Here is a 5934-nt window from a genome sequence, read left to right on the forward strand (position 1 = left end):
TATGAATAACGATAACTGAAAATATAAAAAAAATAAATTTTTTATTTTATCTTAAAACTATATCAATATGGATGTATATTTGTAGAGAGTAAAAAATCATGAACTTTGGTATATTTAAAATCATTTTTCAATAAAAATAACTTCTTAAAAAATAAAAAATAAAAACGAAAAAACTATGTTTTTGTATATATTAAGGTAATGTTTAGCATAGGTTAAAGAAACATGTTTTGTTAGAAAACACATGTGCATTCATTTCTCATTTCCGTTGTTGAAGGGTTTTGCGGCAAAAATAAATGATTGCTGAGAACGATTCCCCCTTCTCAACCTTTTTTTTTCTCAATTGAACTCTCTCTCTCTCTCTCTCTCTCTCTCTCTCTCTCTCTATATATATATATATATATATATATATATATATATATATATATATATATATATATATATATATACTAGGTGTGAGATCCATGTATTACATAGGTTTATTTTAAAAAAAAAAATTAAATATGAAATTTTAACAATTTGAAAAGTTTGAATTTACAAGAAAAATGAGAAAAAATTTGAATTATTAAAATTAATGAGGCTTTAATGTATTGAATACATTACATATATATTACCTTACATATTAAATGTGGAATTTTAATTTAATAAAATGAAAAATACAATAAAATGACAAGTGGAAATAAAAAATTTCAAAATTCTTGAAAATATCATGTGTCCAAATAAATGAGAAGAGGGCATGTGGCAAAAAAAAACCTTCATTTATTATATATATATATATATATATATATATATATATATATATATATATATATATATATATATATATATATATATATATATATATATATAGTTTTATTATTATATATCCCTTATATACGTTGGGATATAAACATAGGCAATCCATTTTTTGATTTTTTTTTCTGTTATTTTTCCTTTTTTTTTTTCGACAAAAATGGTCCAATAATAATTAATAGACTTGGTCCCTATGTTGATAGGAAAAATACAGAAATGGTCCTCGGGAATATTTACATAAGCAGTCCCTTCTTTGAAATTACATTTACAGAAATGCTCCTTCATATTTACAAAAATGTTCCTTATCAATCTTATATTGATAGGAGAGTTACAGAAATAGTCCCTCTGCTTACCAAAACTATAGAAATTCACGCTGTCCAACAGCAAAGTTAGAGAATGGTCCCTTTGTTTCTTAAAAATATAAAAATAGCCTCTTCATTTTACAAATTATAGAAATGGTGGTTGTATTTCACAAAATTAGAGAAAATGTTTTTGTGTTTATCATAATTAAAGAAACGAACCTCTATTTATTAATGAATTAGCATAAATGATCCATGTGTCTCGTAAAGTTATTGATTTCCGACTAATAAAAAATTAAATAATTGGTCTTTGTGGTTCATAAAATTATGAAAATATTCTTACTCAATGCTTAAATTAAAAAAAATTACATAATTCCACTAATTTATATTATTATTAAGGCATTTGGGTCCCACCCCTTACTCTTTAATCCCCGATTCAACATATGAGTATAGCGAAAGGGGTGTGTTATGACATATGCGTACTTCGACGGGTAATAATTTGAGAAGGAGAAGTGATAGAACACTAATTATCATTACAAGAAATTAGAGTATTAATCATGATGGTTTCGCTGTTAAAAGTGGCGTTTGTCATCGCTAATTTATTAGCAGTGACACGTCATCGCTAAAAACCCATCGTTAATGCTTTGTCGCTAATAATTTAAATGTCGCCGCTAATGCGAGATTTTGCCGCTAATTGTCGCTGCTAATAAGTGGACGTCGCCACTGATAACCAATTGTCGTCATTAAAGGGGTTGCCCGTATTTGTATCTTTTTTTTTTATTTTACATTAAAATTGAAAAAAAAAACTATATAGAAAGTATAAAAAATGTTAAGATATTAATTAATCTAATCCTATATCCTTCCATTACAAAATATTAACCCAACATCCGTTTAAAATACTCATCAAATTTAACATAATACGAAATATCGAAAATACTAGTCCAAAATACTTACACAAACAAAGCACACAAAAATCCTACAACTAGCTTCATCATTCTCCTAGTTTCCTCTAGTTTCATTTCGTTGTGCCAACAAACGAAAGCAATCTTCAAGTACGACACCGCATGCTGAATCTTTTAACATTATTTGAATCATTTCCAACTTCAAAGAAAACAACATGGTCTTATAAGTTAAACCAACATTAGAACATTCTATATACAAAATATATATTCAACATACAAGAAAAGTACAAAATATAGCATTGTACAATAACTAACAATTATCAAACTACAAAAATATCATTATAGCATTGTACTTTCATAAACTAACAATTATCAAATTACACATATTGCATATAACACATTATATCATTGCACTATAACTAACAATTACCAACCTATAAAATGCCATTATAGCATTGTACTTTCATAAACTAATAATTACTAAATTACACATATTGCATATAACACATTATAGCATTGTACTTTTTTATTTTTTTCCATTATAGCATTGTACTTTCATAAACTAGCAATTACCAAAGTACAAAATACCAGTATATCAAACTATAACCAAAACTAACAATTACAAACATAAAAATTATTATCAAACATCTACCAACATTTGAAACTATTACTAAAACAACAATTACCAACATGTGAAACGATTAACAAAATTAAATAGACTTGTCACCAGTGATTATGGAGGTGGATGCATTAGTGGTTGTTCCTGATCGTACATCGACACAACCGTAGAAGGATTACACCCAATGCCTCTGATATGGCCTCTTCGAACATCCAATATTCTTTTGAAACAATTTTATGTATCCTTTGGTGTTAGACAGCTGGCTTCAGAAGAAGCTTGAGTTTGTTGACTAATGTCATGGAGTAAAGCATTCTGTTTTTTCAAAAAATGATAGACATCATAAAAATTAGATTACTAAATATTCCTTGACGATATAAATACTTAAATGAAAATACAAATTAAGAACTTACATATTGTTACTCTACTGCAGAATTACTAAATACCCCTTGACAATCGGTATTAGCCTTATGAAATGATTCGATTCGAGTGATGTCCTATTTAACATAAAAATTAGATTAATTATAATTTAAATAAACATTTAAATATATCATAACTTACTTCTTTACAACTTCTTGTTGTGCACAGACTCCTTTTCTTGACATCGAACGCTTTAAAAATTCGAGCGTTTGAAAATGTCCGACTGCTTTTGCCCAATTTTCACGTGACATACCATCAGGGGAGGGGGGGGGGGGGGCTAATGACCTTGGGATATCTGTAAGCCCCCCGACATTCTGAAAATAAGTATGCACTTTATTTTTCTAGACTCTATAAACTCTTTGTAAAGTCGCATCGATGCTCTGAAACAGTTGAGCATGCTCGGGATCCAAGTAAACCTTATCCAAATCAAACTTATTATAAAAATACAAAAAACTTAGTTAATTAAATATCAATCACAACTAAACTGAAAATATTATCCATGTTACCTATAGATGCACCACTGTGACATTCCTTAAAGCGAGGGAAACATTTTCCCAACAAGATACATTCAAAGGGATGTCCATCCACATATACCGCCCAATCTCACGGGTAAACCAATTACCACGGTTCCCGACAGGGGAATATATGAGCTCTACTGGAGTTGATGGATCCCCGACTCCATTACCTCCATGTCCTAGGCCGATAACATCCGCTATAGAAGAGTATCGCCCAACTAAACCCCATATATAGCTTGCAAAATTACAATATGAATTAAAAGTTACACACATTTCATATTAAAAATAATACACTTTCCATTATAGCATCCTACTTTTTTTTTCATTTTTTTTCATCTATATCATTATAGCATCTAAATTGCATACAAACACAAACACTGCATACATAATTTCTATACGTACAATTACACATACAATAAAATAAATACATATTCCATTATAGCATCCTACTTTGTTTTTTTTTTCATACATAAATACACACATCATACAAATATACTTAAACATACATTATACATACAAATACACATTATAGCATCACACTTTATTTTTTCATTTTTTTTTCAATTATTGCATCCTACTTTTTTTTCAATTTTTTTCCATACATATATTTATTATACAATTTTTTTTTCCATACGTCAAAAACATTACACACATACATAATGCATAGAATATGAAGAACTAGATTAGAATACTTCATGAAATGGAATAGAACCTGTGGTGGAAAGAAATTAGAAAGATGGTAATGTTGTGGGGGTGTTGTGGTGGTGATGTGGCGGCAAAAGCTTCCGATGGATTTGGTGGTGGTGATGACAACCCGAAATTAGAGGTGTAACACCCAAAAATTCAAGCTAATTTAAAACTTTTTAAGCAACCCAAAAACCATTAGTTATTACAAACTTGTTTTCAAAATGTAGAATATCAGAGTATCCCAGAAACATAGTCATAAAAAGTGAGGAGTTGTAGATCACGCCCGTGCCTTGCCACGATCCCCTAATGTACCTGAAACTGTAAACCCGAAAGCTTAGTGAGTTACCCCCAAAATACCGACACAAATACAGTCCACATAGCAATATCAACATTATCATATGATATCAATCAAAACAGAACATCATGTACTGGGTCCACAACTTTACAAGCTGGACTACCCATGGGCCCTCAGTACGAGTTTGGAATGCCTACCGGGCCCTCAGCTCGTATCTGGAATGCCATCGAGCCCTCAGTACGAGTCTGGAATGCCTACCGGGCCCTCAGCGCGTATCTGGAATTCTCTCGAGTCCTCAATATGAGTCTGGAATGCCTACCGGGCCCTCAGCTCATATCTGGAATACTCTCGGGTTTGTTGGCTACCGCACGGAGCAGTACAACCTCAACCCACCCCACACAACATGTCGACATGTAACAGATAAATGCACATACAGGTAATCAATCAATATCACAGGCAGTCCTACAGGTCTACCCGACTAGCATATCAACTAGCATACATTACCAACTCAACTCAACATATCAATGACTACTAGGATATCAATCCAATGGGTCGGCCTTGGTGCCTTAGACCCCTTAGTATAGTGAGGATAACTCACCTCGAAATGCTGAAGTCCCATAGACACAATCCCAGTTGCTGGATGACAGATTCTTGAACTGTCAATATCAAAACATCACCCAATTAATAATTGGGTCCAAACACATAACCACACATTCTTGGAGTAACAGGCTACATTACCCCATATTGGCTTGATTCAAGCCTAAGGCCCAAACCAAAGACCCAAAAGTCAAACTAGGAATCAAAGCCCAACATATGGCCTATTTTCCAAATTGGGCCCAGGCCTATACATGATCTTATTCTAAGGCCCAACATCATATAATCATTAAGGCCCAACTATGACCCATCTATGGCCCAATTTTCCAAATTACGCCCAACCCCTTACATGGGCCTTACCCTAGGCCCATTAAATTATTTTAGTCCATATGATTATTCTTGGATGGACCATTAATAATCCAATCATCAAGGCCCAATAGAAAGGCCCAACAATAAACCCAAGTGAAGTTAGGGTTTCACATAAAATACCGATTAGGGTTAAGTTTCCTACTTAACCCATTAAGGACTTAATCCACTAAGCACTTAATCCATTGAGTCTAATATTGCTTAGATTAAATTATGCCAATGATTATTATTTAATATTTCAAGTTTATTAAATAATTCCCGCGTGTCCCGGTTAATTCCCCAAATTAGGGTTTTCCAAACCCTAATTACTAGTCCATTTCTCAATTTGTTGGGCTTTTAGGTCAAATAGGTCTTTATTGGGCCTATTAGACCCACTAGAATATCATCAAGCCCATTAGGGTTTTATTGGATCCGTTGGGGTCTCTTTGGGCCCACTAGGGTTTAGTAGTCC

At 32.1% G+C, this 5934-nt stretch overlaps 1 long non-coding RNA gene across 1 annotated transcript; it reads right to left on the reverse strand.

The window, feature by feature from the left end:
- Positions 1-2686: 2686 nt before the first annotated feature.
- On the reverse strand, positions 2687-5685 carry LOC145033661 (uncharacterized). The gene is made up of 3 exons (XR_013677637.1): positions 3168-5685; positions 3020-3103; positions 2687-2921 (listed from the first exon to the last, which is right to left on the reverse strand). It is a non-coding gene; the product is annotated as an uncharacterized LOC145033661 (long non-coding RNA).
- Between the last annotated feature and the right edge of the window lie 249 nt (positions 5686-5934).

The sequence above is a fragment of the Lactuca saligna genome, chromosome 3, assembly GCF_052625555.1.
Source record: "Lactuca saligna cultivar CGN05327 chromosome 3, ASM5262555v1, whole genome shotgun sequence".
NCBI classification, from domain to species: Eukaryota; Viridiplantae; Streptophyta; class Magnoliopsida; order Asterales; family Asteraceae; genus Lactuca; species Lactuca saligna.